Raw genomic sequence first — 15,948 nt, 5'->3', positions numbered from 1 at the left:
TTGAGAAACCACCTTTCCCTGTTAGAATAAAGGATCATGCTAAAGCTTCAACTGTGGTCAACAAAAGTAATATTAAGACACCCAAACCCCCTGAGCAAATTAAAGTTGAACCTAGTGTTGCTATGGTTAAATATCTCTTGGCCGATAATATTGATGGGCATGTTATTTACTTTTGTGATGAAGCTGCTAGAATTACTAGACTTGATACTAAAAATAAACATGGACCTGTTGAAGGCATGCCTGTTATTTCTGTTAAAATAGGAGATCATTGCTATCATGGCTTATGTGATATGGGTTCTAGTGCAATACCTCATTCATTATATAAAGAAATTATGCATGATATCGCACCTGCTGAGATAGAGGAAATTGATGTTACAATTAAGCTTGCCAATAGAGATACTATTTCATGAGTTGGGATTGTTAGAGATGTTGAAGTCCTATGTGGGAAAGTTAAATATCCTACTGATTTTCTTGTTCTTGGTTCCCCACAAGGTAACTTTATCCCATTATATTTGGTAGACCCTTCTTGAATACTGTTAATGCTAAGGTAGACTGCAATAAGGATATTGTTTCTGTTGGTTTAGGGGATATGTCTCATGAATTTAATTTTGCTAAATTCCGTAGACAACCCCATGATAAAGAATTGCCTAGTAAAGATGAAATTATTGGTCTTGCTTCTATTTCCATGCCTCCTAGTGATCCTTTAGAACAATATTTGCTAGACCATGAAAATGATATGTTTATGAATGAAAGAAGGGAAATAGATGAAGTATTCTTTAAACAGGGACCTATTTTGAAACACAACTTGCCTGTTGAAATCCTAGGGGATCCTCCTCCTCCCAAGGGTGATCCCGTGTTTGAGCTTAAGCCTTTACCTGATACTCTTAAATATGCTTATCTTGATGAGAAAGAGATATATCATGTTATTATTAGTGCTAACCTTTCAGAGCATGAAGAAAAGAAATTATTGAAAACTCCGAAGAAGCACCGTGTTGCTATTGGATATACTCTTGATAATCTTAAGGGCATTAGTCCCACTCTATGCCAGCACAAAATAAAACTGGAGAAAGATGCTAAACCGATTGTTGATCACCAATGACGGTTAAATCCTAAGATGAAAGAAGTGGTAAGAAAAGAAATACTAAAGCTTCTGGAGGCAGGTATAATTTATCCCGTTGCTGATAGTCAGTGGGTAAGTCCCATTCATTGTGTCCCTAAGAAGGGAGGTATTACTGTAGTTCCTAATGATAAAGATGAATTGATCCCACAAAGAATTGTTACAGGTTATAGAATGGTAATGGTTTCCGCAAATTAAATAAAGCTACTAAAAAGGATCATTACCCTTTACCTTTTATTGATCAAATGCTAGAAAGATTATCCAAGCATACACATTTTTGCTTTCTAGATGCTTATGCTGGTTTCTCTCAAATACCTATGTCAAAATAGGATCAAGAAAATACAACTTTTACTTGCTCTTTCGGTACCTTTGCTTATAGACGTATGCCTTTTGGTTTATGTAATGCACCTGATACCTTTCAAAGATGTATGACTGCTATATTCTCTGACTTTTGTGAAAAGATTGTTGAGGTTTTCATGGATGATTTCTCCATTTACAGAACTTCTTTTGATGATTGCTTAAGCAACCTTGATCGAGTTTTGCAGAGATGTGACGAAACTAATCTTGTTTTGAATTGGGAGAAGTGCCACTTTATGGTTAATGAAGGTATTGTCTTGGGGCATAAAATCTCTGAAAGAGGTATTGAAATTGATAAAGCTAAAGTTGATGCTATTGAAAAGATGATGTGTCCTAAGGACATTAAAGGTATAAGAAGTTTCCTTGGTCATGCCGGTATTTACAGGAGGTTCATTAAGGACTTTTCTAAAATTTCTCGGCCTCTGACTAATCTCTTACAGAAAGATGGTCCTTTTGTTTTTTATGATGATTGTGTAGAAGCATTTGAAATACTTAAGAAAACCTTGATTTCTGCACCTATTGTTCAGCCTCCTGATTGTAATTTACCATTTGAAATTATGTGTGATGCTAGTGATTATGTTGTAGGGGCTGTTCTAGCACAAAGAGTTGGAAACTAAATGTTATCCAATATGCTAGTAAAACTCTAGACAATGCTCAAAGAAATTATGCTACTACTGAAAAAGAATTTTTAGCAGTTGCGTTTGCTTGTGATAAGTTCAGACCTTATATTGTTGATTCTAAAGTAAATGTTCACACTGATCATGCTGCTATTAAATATCTTATGGAAAATAAAGATGCTAAACCTAGACTTATTAGATGGGTTCTCTTGCTTCAAGAATTTGATTTGCATATTATTGATAGAAAGGGAGCTGAGAACCCCGTTGCAGACAACTTGCCTAGGTTAGAGAATGTTCTTGATTACCCACTACTTATTGATGATAGATTTCCTGATGAACAACTAGTTGTTGGAAATATGCCCTAGAGGCAATAATAAATTAGTTATTATTATATTTCCTTGTTCATGATAATCGTTTATTATCCATGCTAGAACTGTATTGATAGGAAACTCAGATACATGTGTGGATACATAGACAACACCATGTCCCTAGTAAGCCTCTAGCTGACTAGCTCGTTGATCAATAGATGGTTACGGTTTCTTGACCATGGACATTGGATGTCATTGATAACGGGATCACATCATTAGGAGAATGATGTGATGGATAAGACCCAATCCTAAGCCTAGCGCAAGATCATGTAGTTCGTATGCTAAAGCTTTTCTAATGTCAAGTATCATTTCCTTAGACCATGAGATTGTGCAACTCCCGGGTACCGTAGGAGTGCTTTGGGTGTGCCAAACGTCACAACGTAACTGGGTGGCTATAAAGGTACATTACAGGTATCTCCGAAAGTGTCTGTTGGGTTGGCACGAATCGAGACTGGGATTTGTCACTCCGTGTAAACGGAGAGGTATATTTGGGCCCACTCGGTAGGACATCATCATAATGTGCACAATGTGATCAAGGAGTTGATCACGGGATGATGTGTTACGGAACAAGTAAAGAGACTTGACGGTAACGAGATTGAACAAGGTATCGAGATACCGACGATCGAATCTCAGGCAAGTATCGTACCGCTAGACAAAGGGAATTGTATACGGGATTGATTAAGTCCTTGACATCGTGGTTCATCCGATGAGGTCATCGTGGAACATGTGGGAGCCAACATGGGTATCCAGATCCCGCTGTTGGTTATTGACCGGAGAGTCATCTCGGTCATGTCTGCATGTCTCCCGAACCCGTAGGGTCTACACACTTAAGGTTCGATGACGCTAGGGTTATAAGGAATAGATATACGTGGTTACCGAATGTTGTTCGGAGTCCCGGATGAGATCCCGGACGTCACGAGGAGTTCCGGAATGGTCCGGAGGTAAAGATTTATATATGGGAAGTCCTATTTTGGTCACTGGAAAAGTTTCGGGTTTTATCGGTAACGTACCGGGACCACCGGGAGGGTCCGGGGGGTCCACCAAGTGGGGCCACAAGCCCCAGAGGGCTGCATGGGCCAAGTGTGGGAGGGTACCAGCCCCAGGTGGGCTGGTGCGCCCCCCACCAAGGCCCAAGGCGCCACCAAGAGGGGAAGGGGGCAAACCCTAGGGCAGATGGGCCCTAAGGCCCACCCTGGTGCGCCTCCCCCTCTCCCCTCCCCTTGGCCGCCCCTAGATGGGATCTAGGGGGCTGCCGCCACCCCTAGGGAGGGAACCCTAGGTGGGGGCGCAGCCCCTCCCCTTCCCCTATATATACTTGAGGTTTGGGCTGCCCAACACACACGAGTTCCTCTCCTTCTTGGCGCAGCCCTACCCCTCTCCCTCCTCGTCTCTTGTGGTGCTTGGCGAAGCCCTGCTGGAGTACCACGCTCCTCCACCACCACCACGCCGTTGTGCTGCTGCTGGATGCAGTCTTCCTCAACCTCTCCTTCTCCCCTTGCTGGATCAAGGCGTAGGAGACGTCACCGGGCTGTACGTGTGTTGAACGCGGAGGTGCCGTCCGTTCGGCACAAGGATCTCCGGTGATTTGGATCACGACGAGTACGACTTCTTCAACCCCGTTCTCTTGAACGCTTCCGCTTAGCGATCTACAAGGGTATGTAGATGCACTCTCCTTCCCCTCGTTGCTGGTCTCTCCATAGATAGATCTTGGTGACACGTAGGAAAAATTTGAATTTCTGCTACGTTCCCCAACAGTGGCATCATGAGCTAGGTCTATGCGTAGTTTCTATGCACGAGTAGAACACAAAGTAGTTGTGGGTGTTGATTTTGTTCAATATGCTTGCCGTTACTAGTCTTATCTTGATTCGGCGGCATCGTGGGATGAAGCGGCCCGGACCAACCTTACACGTACTCTTACGTGAGACTGGTTCCACCGACTGACATGCACTAGTTGCATAAGGTGGCTAGCGGGTGTCTGTCTCTCCCACTTTAGTCGGATCGGATTCGATGAAAAGGGTCCTTATGAAGGGTAAATAGCAATTGGCATACCACGTTGTGGTTTTTGCGTAGGTAAGAAACGTTCTTGCTAGAAACCCATAGCAGCCACGTAAAACATGCAAAGAACAATTAGAGGACGTCTAACTTGTTTTTGCAGGGTATGCTATGTGATGTGATATGGCCAAAAAGAATGTGATGAATGATATGTGATGTATGAGATTGATCATGTTCTTGTAATAGGAATCACGACTTGCATGTCGGTGAGTATGACAACCTGCAGGAGCCATAGGAGTTGTCTTTATTTATTGTATGACCTGCGTGTCATTGAACAACGCCATGTAATTACTTTACTTTATTGCTAACCGGTAGCCATAGTAGTAGAAGTAATAGTTGGCGAGCAACTTCATGGAGACACGATGATGGAGATCATGATGATGGAGATCATGGTGTCATGCCGGTGACAAGATGATCATGGAGCCCCAAGATGGGGATCAAAGGAGCTATATGATATTGGCCATATCATGTCACTATTATTTGATTGCATGTGATTTTTATCATGTTTATGCATCTTATTTGCTTAGAATGACGGTAGTAAATAAGATGATCCCTCATTAAAATTTCAAGAAAGTGTTCCCCCTAACTATGCACCATTGCGAAAGTTCGTCGTTTCGAAGCACCACGTGATGATCGGGTGTGATAGATTCTTACATCCACATACAACGGGTGTAAGCCAGATTTACACACGCGAAACACTTAGGTTGACTTGACGAGCCTAGCATGTACAGACATGGCCTCGGAACACAAGAGACCGAAAGGTCGAGCATGAGTCGTATGGTAGATACGATCAACATGAAGATGTTCACCGATGATGACTAGTCCGTCTCACGTGATGATCGGACACGGCCTAGTTGACTCGGATCATGTAATCACTTAGATGACTAGAGGGATGTCTATCTGAGTGGGAGTTCATAAGATGAACTTAATTATCCTGAACATAGTCAAAAGGTCTTCACAAATTATGTCGTAGCTCGCGCTTCAGTTCTACTGTTTAGATATGTTCCTAGAGAAAATTTAGTTGAAAGTTGATAGTAGCAATTATGCGGACTAGGTCCGTAAACTGAGGATTGTCCTCATTTGCTTCATAGAAGGCTTATGTCCTTAATGCACCGCTCAGTGTGCTGAACCTCGAACATCGTCTGTGGATGTTGCAAACATCTGACATACACATTTTGATAACTACGTGATAGTTCAGTTAAACAATTTAGAGTTGAGGCACCGAAGACGTTTTGAAACGTCGCGAAACATACGAGATGTTTTGAGGGCTGAAATTGGGATTTCAGGCTCGTGCCCACGTCAAGAGGTATAAGACCTCCGACGATTTTCTTAGCCTGCAAACTAAGGGAGAAAAGCTCAATTGTTGAACTTGTGCTCAGATTGTCTGAGTACAACAATCGCTTGAATCGAGTGGGAGTTGATCTTCCAGATGAAATAGTGATGGTTCTCCGAAGTCATTACCACCAAGCTGCTAAGAGCTTCGTGATGAACTATAATATATTAGGGACATATATGATGATCCTTGAGATATTCGCGATGTTTGACACCACAAAAGTAGAAATCAAGAAGGAGCATCAATTGTTGATGGTTGGTGAAACCACTAATTTCAAGAAGGGCAAGGGCAAGAAGGGATACTTCATGAAACGGCAAATCAGCTGCTGTTCTAGTGAATAAACCCAAGGTTGAACCCAAACCCGAGACTAAGTGCTTCTGTAATAAGGGGAACAGCCACTGGAGCAGAATTACCCTAGATACTTGGTAGATGAGAAGGCTGGCAAGGTCGATAGAAGTATATTGGATATACATTGTGTACTTTACTAGTACTCCTAGTAGCACCATGGTATTGGATACCGGTTCGGTTGCTAAGTGTTAGTAACTCAAAATAAAAGCTACGGAATAAATGGAGACTAGCTAAAGGTGAGCTGACGATATGTGTTGGAAGTGTTTCCAAGGTTGATATGATCAAGCATCGCACGCTCCCTCTACCATCGAGATTGGTGTTAAACCTAAATAATTTTTATTTGGTGTTTGCGTTGAGCATAGACATGATTGGATTATGTCTATCGCAATACGCTTATTCATTTAAAGAGAATAATAGTTACTCTGTTTATTTGAATAATACCTTCAATGGTCTTGCACCTAAAATGAATGGTTCATTAAATCTCGATCGTAGTGATACACATGTTCATGCCAAAAGATATAAGATAGTAATGATAGTACCACCTACTTGTGGCACTTCCACTTAAGTCATATCGGTATAAAACGCATGAAGAAGCTCCATGTTGATGGATCTTTGGGCTCACTCGTTTTTGAAAAGTTTGAGACATGCGAACCATGTCTATTGGTGTATATGCATGAAGAAACTCCATGCAAATGGACCGTTTGGACTCACTTGATTTTGAATCACTTGAGACATGCAAATCATACCACATGGGCAAGATGACTGAAAGCCTCGTTTTCAGTAAAATGGAACTAGAAAGCAACTTGTTGGAAGTAATACATTTTGATGTGTGCAGTCCAATGAGTGCTAAGGCGTGTAGTGGATATCGTTATGCTCTTACTTCACAGATGATTTGAGTAGATGTTGAGTATATTTACTTGATGAATCACGAGTCTGAATTATTGAAAGGTTCAAGTAATTTCAGGGTGAAGTTGAAAGATCGTCGTGACAAGAGGATAAAATATCTATGATATGATCATAGAGATGAATATCTGAATTACGAGTTTGGCACAGAATTAAGACATTGTGGAAATTGTTTCACAACTATACAGCCTGGAACACCATAGTGTGATGGTGTGTCCGAACATCATAACTGCACCTTATTGGATATGATGCATACCATGATGTCTCTTATCGAATTACCACGATAGTTTATGGGTTAGGCATTAGAGACAACCACATTCACTTTAAATAGGGTACCACGTAATTCCAATGAGATGACACCGTATGAACTATGGTTTAGAGAAACCTAAGCTATCATTTCTTAAAAGTTTGGGGCTGCGACGCTTATGTGGAAAAGTTTCAGGCCGATAAGCTCGAACCCGAAGTGGATAATTACATCTTCATAGGACACCCAAAACAGTTGGGTATACCTCCTGTCTCAGATCCGAAAGCAATAAGGGATTGTTTCTGGAATCGGGTCCTTTCTCGAGGAAAAGTTTCTCTCGAAAGAATTGAGTGGGAGGATGGTGGAGACTTGATGAGGTTATTGAACCGTCTCTTCAACTAGTGTGTGGCAGGGCACAGGGAGTTGTTCCTGTGGCACCTACACCAATTGAAGTGGAAGCTTATGATAGTGATCATGAAACTTCAGATCAAGTCACTACCAAACCTCGTGGGATGACAAGGATGCGTACTACTTCAGAGTGGTACGTAATCCTGTCTTGGAAGTCATGTTGCTAGACAACAATGAACCTACGAGCTATGGAGAAGCGATGGTGGGCCTGGATTCCAAAATGGCTCGAGGCCATATAATCCGAGAGAGGATCCATATATGAAAACAAAGTGTAGACTTTGGAAAAACTACTTGATGGTCGTAAGGCTGTTAGGTACATATGGATTTTAAAAGGAAGACGGACAATGATGGTAAGTATCACCATTAAGAAAGCTCGACTTGTCATTAAGATGTTTTCCGACAAGTTCAAGGAGTTGACTACGATGAGACTTTCTCACTCGTAGCGATGCTAAGAGTCTATTGGAATTATATTAACGATTACTGCATTATTTATGAAATCTTGCAGATAGGATGTCAAAACATTGTTTCCTCGACGATTTTCTTGAGGAAAGGTTGTATGTGATACAACCGGAAGGTTTTGTCAATCCTGAAAGATGCTAATAAGTATGCAAAGCTCTAGCAATCCTTCTAAGGACTGGAGTAAGCATCTCAGAGTTGGAATGTATGCTTTGATGAGATGATCAAAGATTTTGGGTGTATACAAAGTTTATGAGAAACTTGTATTTCCAAAGAAGTGAGTGGGAGCACTATAGAATTTCCGATGAGTATATGTTGTTAACATATTGTTGATCAGAAATGATGTAGAATTTCTGGAAAGCATATAGGGTTATTTGAAAAGTGTTTTTCAATGGAAAACCTGGATTAAGCTACTTGAACGTTGAGCATCAGGATCTATGAGGATAGATCAAAACGCTTAATGGTACTTTCAAATGAGCACATACCTTGACATGATCTTGAAGGTGTTCAAGATGGATCAGTCAAAGAAGGAGTTCTTGCCTGAGTTGTAAGGTATGAAGTTAAGACTTAAAGCTTGACCACGACAGAAGAAAGAGGAAGGACGAAGGTCGTCCCCTATGCTTTTGTCATAGGCTCTATACGGTATGCCATGCTGAGTACCGCACCTGATGTGTGCCTTGCCACATATCTGGCAAGAGGGTACAAAGGTAATCTAGGAGTAGATCACCACATAGCAGTCTAAATTATCCTTAGAGGAATAATGATATGTTTCTCGGTTATGGAGGTGATAAAGAGTTCAACGTAAAGAGTTATGTCGATGCAAGCTTAACACCTATCCGGATAGCTCTGAGTAGAGATACCGGATACGTATAATGGAGCAACAATTTAGAATAGCTCCAAGTAGAATAGTTATTTGGAATGGCTCCAAATGTAGCGTAGTAGTTGCATCCACAAGATGACATAGAAATTTGCGAAGTACATACGGATCTGAATGTTGCAGACCTGTTGACTGAAACCTCTCTCACAAGCATAACATGATCAAACCCAGAACTCTTGGGTGTTAGTCACATGGGGATGTGACCTTGAGTGTTAATCACATAGCGATGTGAACTGGATTATTGACTCTAGTGCAAGTGGGAGACTGTTGGAAATATGCCCTAGAGGCAATAATAAATTAGTTATTATTATATTTCCTTGTTCATGATAATCGTTTATTATCCATGCTAGAATTGTATTGATAGGAAACTCAGATACATGTGTGGATACATAGACAACACCATGTCCCTAGTAAGCCTCTAGTTGACTAGCTCGTTGATCGATAGATGGTTACGGTTTCCTGACCATGGACATTGGATGTCATTGATAACGGGATCACATCATTAGGAGAATGATGTGATGGACAAGACCCAATCCTAAGCCTAGCGCAAGATCATGTAGTTCGTATGCTAAAGCTTTTCTAATGTCAAGTATCATTTCCTTAGACCATGAGATTGTGCAACTCCCGGATACCGTAGGAGTGCTTTGGGTGTGCCAAACGTCACAACGTAACTGGGTGGCTATAAAGGTACATTACAGGTATCTCCGAAAGTGTCTGTTGGGTTGGCACGAATCGAGACTGGGATTTGTCACTCCGTGTAAACGGAGAGGTATCTCTGGGCCCACTCGGTAGGACATCATCATAATGTGCACAGTGTGATCAAGGAGTTGATCACGGGATGATGTGTTACGGAACGAGTAAAGAGACTTGCCGTTAACGGGATTGAACAAGGTATCGGGATACCGACGATCGAATCTCGGGCAAGTATCGTACCGCTAGACAAAGGGAATTGTATACGGGATTGATTAAGTCCTTGACATCGTGGTTCATCCGATGAGATCATCGTGGACCATGTGGGAGCCAACATGGGTATCCAGATCCCGCTGTTGGTTATTGACCGGAGAGTCATCTCGGTCATGTCTGCATGTCTCCCGAACCCGTGGGGTCTACACACTTAAGGTTCGATGACGCTAGGGTTATAAGGAATAGATATACGTGGTTACTGAATGTTGTTCGGAGTCCCGGATGAGATCCCGGACGTCACGAGGAGTTCCGGAATGGTCCGGAGGTAAAGATTTATATATGGGAAGTCCTATTTTGGTCACCGGAAAAGTTTCGGGTTTTATCGGTAACGTACCGGGACCACCGGGAGGGTCCCGGGGGTCCACCAAGTGGGGCCACAAGCCCCCGAGGGCTGCATGGGCCAAGTGTGGGAGGGGACCAGCCCCAGGTGGGCTGGTGCGCCCCCCACCAAGGCCCAAGGCGCCACCAAGAGGGGAAGGGGGCAAACCCTAGGGCAGATGGGCCCTAAGGCCCACCCTGGTGCGCCTCCCCCTCTCCCCTCCCCTTGGCCGCCCCTAGATGGGATCTAGGGGGCTGCCGCCACCCCTAGGGAGGGAACCCTAGGTGGGGGCGCAGCCCCTCCCCTTCCCCTATATATACTTGAAGTTTGGGCTGCCCAACACACACGAGTTCCTCTCCTTCTTGGCGCAGCCCTACCCCTCTCCCTCCTCGTCTCTTGCGGTGCTTGGCGAAGCCCTGCTGGAGTACCACGCTCCTCCTCCACCACCATGCCGTTGTGCTGCTACTGGATGGATTCTTCCTCAACCTCTCCTTCTCCCCTTGCTGGATCAAGGCGTAGGAGACGTCACCGGGCTGTACGTGTGTTGAACGCGGAGGTGCCGTCCGTTCGGCGCAAGGATCTCCGGTGATTTGGATCACGACGAGTACGACTTCTTAAACCCCGTTCTCTTGAACGCTTCCGCTTAGCGATCTACAAGGGTATGTAGATGCACTCTCCTTCCCCTCATTGCTGGTCTCTCCATAGATAGATCTTGGTGACACGTAGGAAAATTTTGAATTTCTGCTACGTTCCCCAACAATAGTTGTGATAAATGCTTCTCGTACTGCTCCATGGTATGTTGATTATGCTAATTATATTGTTGCTAAATTTGTACCAGCTAGTTTCACATACCAGCAAAAGAAAAAGTTCTTCTATGATTTAAGGCATTACTTTTGGGATGGCCCAAACCTTTATAAAGAAGGAGTAGATGGTATTATTAGACGTTGTGTACCTGAGCATGAACAGGAACAGATCCTACCCAAGTGTCACTCCGAGGCTTATGGAGGACACCATGCTAGAGACAGAACTGCACATAAGCTATTGCAATCCGGTTTTTATTGGCCTACTCTCTTCAAGGATGCCCGTAAGTTTGTCCTGTCCTGTGATGAATGTCAAAGAATTGGTAATATTAGTAGACGTTAAGAAATGCCTATGAATTATTCACTTGTTATTGAACCATTTGATGTTTGGGGCTTTGATTATCTAGAACCGTTTCCTTCCTCTAAGGGGTATACACATATTTTAGTTGCCGTTGATTACGTTACTAAGTGGGTAGAAGCTATTCCAACTAGTAGTGCTGATCATAACACCTCTATTAAGATGCTTAAAGAAGTTATTTTTCCGAGGCTTGGAGTCCCTAGATACTTAATGACTGATGGTGGTTCACATTTTATTCATGGTGCCTTTCGTAAAATGATTGCTAAGTATGATGTTAACCATATAATTGTATCTCCTTATCACCCACAATCTAGTGGCCAACTAGAATTGAGTAATAGAGAGCTTAAATTAATCTTGCAAAAGATTGTTAATAGATCTAGAAAGAATTGGTCCAAGAAACTTGATGATGCATTATTGTGACGCCCCCAATTCAATTGTACACTATCATACACGCAAACGTGTACGATCAAGATCAGGGACTCACGGGAAGATATCACAACACAACTCTACAAATAAAAAATAAAGCATCATATTACAAGCCAGGGGCCTCAAGGGCTCGAATACAAGAGCTCAATCATAGATGAGTCAGCGGAAGCAACAATATCTGAGTACAGACATAAGTAAACAAGTTTGCCTTAAGAAGGCTAGCACAAACTGGGATACAGATCGAAAGAGGCGCATGCCTCTTGCCTGGTATCCTCCTAAACTACTCCTGGTCGTCGTCAACGGGCTGCACGTAGTAGTAGGCACCTCCCGAGTAGTAGTAGTCGTCATCGACGGTGGCGTCTGGCTCCTGGGTTCCATTGTCTGGTCGTAGCAATTGGGTATAGGAAGGAGGAAAAGGGGGAGCAAAGCAACTGTGAGTACTCATCCAAAGTACCCGCAAGTAAGGAGCTACACTACATATGTATGCATTGGTATCAAATGGAAAATGGGTAACATATGTGGACTGAACTGCAGAATGCCAGAATAAGAGGGGGATAGCTAGTCCTATCGAAGACTACGCTTCTCGTAACCTCCATCTTGCAGCAGAAGAAGAGAGTAGATGGTAACTTCACCAAGTAACAACGCATAGCATAATCCTAACTGATGATCCTCCCCTCGTCGCCCTGTGAGAGAGCGATCACCGGTTGTATCTGGCACTTGTAAGGGTGTGTTTTATTAAGTATCCAGTTCTAGTTGTCATAAGGTCAAGGTACAACTCCAAGTCGTCCTGTTACCGAAGATCACGGCTATTCGAATAGATTAACTTCCCTACAGGGGTGCACCACATTCCCCAACACACTCGATCCCCTTTATCCGGACACACTTTTCTGGGTCATGCCTGGCCTCGGAAGATCAACACATCGCAGCCCTACCTAGGCTCAACAGAGAGGTCAGCACGCCGGTCTAAATCCTATGGCGCAGGGGTCTGGGCCCATCGCACATTGCACACCTGCACGTTGCATACGCGGCCGGTGAGCAGACCTAGCCTCCTTACAGTGCAACCCGGTGTGCGCCGCTCAATCGCTGACATCATGAAGGCTTCGGCTGATACCATGATGTCGAGTGCCCATAACTGTTCCCGCGTAGTTGGTTAGCGTATAGGCCAGTAGCCAGACTCAGATCAAATACCCAGATCTTGTTAAGCGTGTTATTTTGAAGTAACCATGAACGCTGACCAGGGCCAGGCCCACCTCTCACCTAGGTGGTCTCCGCCTGCCCTGTCGCTCCACCTCAAAGTAACAGCTGGGGGCTGTCGGGAACCTAGGCCCACCACTACCTGGGTGGAACCACCTGCCCCTTCAGCCCCCAACATCGGAAACACTTGCGGGTACTCAACGAACCGACCCGACTTTAGTCACAACATGTAAAGTATGTATGTATAGTATAAACCCGTGATCAACACCCGACGTGATCACGGCCCGATAGTATAGCATGGAAGACTGACAAGAATGTAGGGCCACTGATGATGATCTAGCATCCTATACTAAGCATTTAGGATTGCAGGTAAGGTATCAACAGTTGTAGCAACAATGACAGGCTATGCATCAGAATAGGATTAACATAAAGCGGTAACATGCTACACTACTCTAATGCAAGCAGTATAGAGGAGAGTAGGCGATATCTGGTGATCAAGGGGGGGGAGGCTTGCCTGGTTACTCTGCCAAGATAGAGGGGTCGTCAACACCGTAGTCGTACTGGGTAACAGCGACGTCAGTTGTCTAGCTAGAGAAGAGGGGGAAGAAACAATAAATATTAAGCAAACAGATGCATAGTGATGCATGACATGACAAGTATCGGTGCTAGGGGTGCCCTAACGCGGTATGAGATGGTACCGGTGAAGGTGGGAATCATCCAGGAAAATATCCCCCGTGTTTCGCGTTTTCGGACAGATGAATCGGAGGGGGAAATTTGCGTGTTCACTATGCTAGGGATGTGTGGCGGACGAACGGGCTGTGTATCCGGATTCGTTTCGTCGTTCTGAGCAACTTTCATGTACAAAGTTTTTCCAACCGAACTACGATTTATTTTATATTGATTTAAAAAGATTTAAGTCAATTTTAGCATTTATTTAATTAATTTAATTTAACATTATCCAGAACAGTGCATGCTGACGTCAGCATGACGTCAGCAGTTGACCTGGTCAACCTGACATGTGAGACCCGTTCGTCATTGACTAGACTAACTAATCATGATTAATTGGTTTAATTAGTAGTTTAGTTTAATTAATCAAAATTAATTAAGTTAATTAATTCTTTAATTAATTAATTAATTGTTTTTATTATTATATTTTTTTCATTTTTTAAATAAAAACATTCTGGGGCAATGGGCCCCGTTTGGCAATGGCCCAGAGGGCCATAGAGGGTCGGCCATCGGGCACAGCACGAATGGGTGCTGGCCCGCGAGGGTGCACCCGACTGGGCGCTGCAGGCGTCTGGTGGAAGATGGTGCTGGCGCGCCGGCGAGCAGTGGCTGGGCGGAGAAGGGGGGTGGACGCGCCACGCGGTCGGCGAGTGGAGGCGCGTGGGCCTGCACGAGCGCGCGCGGAGGGGCCAGCAGCGGTAGCGTGGCCATGAGCGGTGGCGGGGCGCGCTGACACGGGTGAAGCCAGACGCTGGCGCGTGGGTGCGAGAGGCGGGGCGCGGGCGCGCGCTGCCTAGGATGCGACCGAGCGCAGTGAGCGCGGGCGCAATCATGCGGCGGAGCGGGACATCGGGCGGGGGGCAACGGAGGGATGCAGAAGCAGCAGCGGGAGCAGCCGAGACGGGTGCGGGTGGTCGGCGCGGTGAGCAAGGGAGCGGATGGAGGCGGGGCCTCACCAACGTTGCCGAGAAGAGGGGGCGGCGAGGCTCGTTGGAGACCGGTGGGGGGGAAGGTTGGGGAGGCGTGCAGTCCGGTGGGGAGGTCCTCGGGCGGCGGCATGGTGTTGGGGACGAGCACCGGCGACAGCGTCGGGCGCCCAGGCGCGGGCGTCGGCGGAGGAGGTTGGCGAGGTCGCCGGCGGGAGGTAGGAGGCGCAAGAGGCGGGACAGGGCGCTGCCCAATGCGAGCGTGGGTGTTTGCCGGTGCTGGTGGAGCGAGGGGATCGGACTCGATCCAGATCCAGTGAGGAGGGGGGGAAACGAGAGAAACGTGTGGGGGGAGTGGGGTGTCGCTAGGTTTTCGTGGTATGGGGGGTTAGGTCATAGGCCAGTGGGGAGCGGGTCGGTCAGCCGGCTGGGCAGCGGCCTCGTGGGCCGAACGGCCCAGGAGGGTAACATGGGGGTGTCTTTGCCATTATTCTTATTTTGCTTTTGTTTTTGTGTTCTTATTTCACTAATTTTAGCTTATTGTTTTGTTTCTATAAAATTACACTACTAACCCCTAAATTAGTATAAGTAATTAGGATACTGCCATAACTAATTTGGCAACTAAATAAAATACTTTTATATTTGTTTACCATTTAAAGGCATTTAATAATTGTTTTTCAGCCAGCATTTTATTCATATAAGGCATTTAAATACCTTTTAAAATATGGGTTTCAGCCTAACAAATATCCAGGGATTATATGCCACACCTAGAACATTTTAGTTTTAACATTTGGAAACTTTATTTATTTTACTTGATTTTTGAATATTGAATTCGAACGGGGTTGGATCGTCGCGAGATTAACAACAGAAATCGTTGTGATGTGGCATTATTAACAGAGGTTACTATAGCTTAATTATCCGGGCGTCACAATTCTCCTCCACTATAAGAAATCTCGTCCCAAGATTTAAGAGGTAGTGAAAGGGGGAAGGTTTGGTAATGAATCTAGCGGTCTTCTCATCATGGCTTGCTCTTCTCGAAGAGGCCGGTCCAATATATTGATGTCTTCATTTCTCTGCTTTAGGTCATCATGATGAAGTCAGCATCCTTTCTTCAGGAACTCCATCATACTTACGAAAGAATAAAGGGTGGGTATTC

At 44.5% G+C, this 15,948-nt stretch overlaps 1 long non-coding RNA gene across 1 annotated transcript; it reads right to left on the bottom strand.

Moving 5' to 3' along the window:
• Positions 1 to 11,864: 11,864 nt before the first annotated feature.
• On the bottom strand, positions 11,865 to 15,150 carry LOC147960245 (uncharacterized). Its single transcript, XR_015612091.1, has 3 exons — positions 14,823 to 15,150; positions 13,655 to 13,728; positions 11,865 to 12,327 (listed from the first exon to the last, which is right to left on the bottom strand). It is a non-coding gene; the product is annotated as an uncharacterized LOC147960245 (long non-coding RNA).
• Between the last annotated feature and the right edge of the window lie 798 nt (positions 15,151 to 15,948).

The sequence above is a fragment of the Triticum urartu genome, chromosome 7A, assembly GCF_056163025.1.
Source record: "Triticum urartu cultivar PI428250 chromosome 7A, HENAU_Tu73, whole genome shotgun sequence".
In the NCBI taxonomy this organism is placed as follows: Eukaryota; Viridiplantae; Streptophyta; class Magnoliopsida; order Poales; family Poaceae; genus Triticum; species Triticum urartu.
The sequence above is the reverse complement of the archived record's forward strand: the minus strand, read 5'-3'. Positions and strand labels throughout refer to the sequence as shown.